Raw genomic sequence first — 1,603 nt, 5'->3', positions numbered from 1 at the left:
TTTAACAAGTAGGGGCCGGTGTTGCACCTGTACATGAGCGTGGCCAATAAATTCAGTTGGTTTTTATTATATTTTTAGGGCTCAAGCCGCGAAGGAGCAGAACCCTATCGATAAAAATGTGTCTCTTCACTTTTGCCCATGACTTTATGACTTTTCAGATACAAGCCTGAAACGCTATTTTCCACTCTGCTGCTTCACACTCACACACTGCCACTGTTCTTTTAAATGTTGTATTTTACCTGATTTTATGATTCATGGTTTTATGATTTTCTAATTTGTCAGTTCAACATTTTTTTTATTATTTGTGCTGATATTGAGCCATGATGCATTCTAGGTCCAGTATTTGATTTTTGTATTAATTTATCTTTTTTAAAATCTATTATTATCATTCGGAGATATAAAAAAAAAGACTCTGGTGTTGATATTGATATGTTGATATGTTTCACAAATATTTATAATCGGTCACGTGTTAATTGTTTAGGATTGTTTAATTCAATCCCACATAGGCAGGAATAAAAGATTTCTGGAGAAACATTAAATCTCTTTAGCTTCTATATTGTTGCATAAACACAGTCAATTTGAAAGGTATTATATTTGAAATATGATTTTGTTCATACCAGTACTTTTTTTTAAGTTTATTATATTTAATTTTATACTTTTATTTCTGATCCTATATATCTTTATTTTATTTATGTTGCGGAACGACCTTCAATTTGAAAGATCTGATATTATTATTGTATTATTTTAAAAGTTATTTTAATTTTATGCCTTTATTTTTAATACTAAATACCTTTTTTGATCTTTTTTCTTCGATTATTTTATTGCATTGTTTTAAATACACAATCCCCTCATTTTATTTATGTTGCATGAAACCTGAAACATTATATTAATTATTTTCTACTGTAAAAATATCATAGACTGTATAAAATAAAAATAAATAATAAAAAAATATTTTTGCATGTGTCTGCAACTGTTTGTAGTTCCTACTGATGTCCACTAGAAGGCGCCATTACAGCAGAAACAAGCAGCTGACAGATTAATAAGTAAATTGGTGAACATTTAAAGGTTCTTTAAAACATGATATTTGTACTTTTACTAATCTGAATACATCACCACCACCACTAACAACAACAACAACAATGGAGTCCATCTCTTTTGACATTCACTTTTTAGATAATTATTATTATTATTATTATTATTATTATTATTGTCATTGTTATTGTTATTATTATGTAAGGGTGCTTCATTCAGTGCTATAACTTGGTTATGGTTAACTTCTGAATCCAGAAACAAATTCATAAAATTTATGAAATTTAAAATAAAACGTAGGCTAAATATCTTATATATATCAAGGCAGTTCTGCATTTGTTTTGTTTTTTGTTGTTGTTGTTGTTGTTGTTGTTGTTGTTGTTGTTGTTGTTGTTGTTGTTTTACCATAAAGTGTACGTGATGTTTGTTTTGAGAACATGCAAAGCCCAAGACCTTCTTGGTTAGAGCCTATGGTTAAAGCTTGTATTTTATATGTGTGTTCCCCCTCCTGTACAATAGGTGGCAGTGTGGCGCTAATGAGTTGTTGATCAGCAGTCATAACACAAAGAAGTCT

This window comes from Epinephelus fuscoguttatus, linkage group LG2 (genome assembly GCF_011397635.1).
Source record: "Epinephelus fuscoguttatus linkage group LG2, E.fuscoguttatus.final_Chr_v1".
Classification (NCBI taxonomy): Eukaryota; Metazoa; Chordata; class Actinopteri; order Perciformes; family Serranidae; genus Epinephelus; species Epinephelus fuscoguttatus.
Note: the sequence above shows the minus strand (reverse complement) of the source record.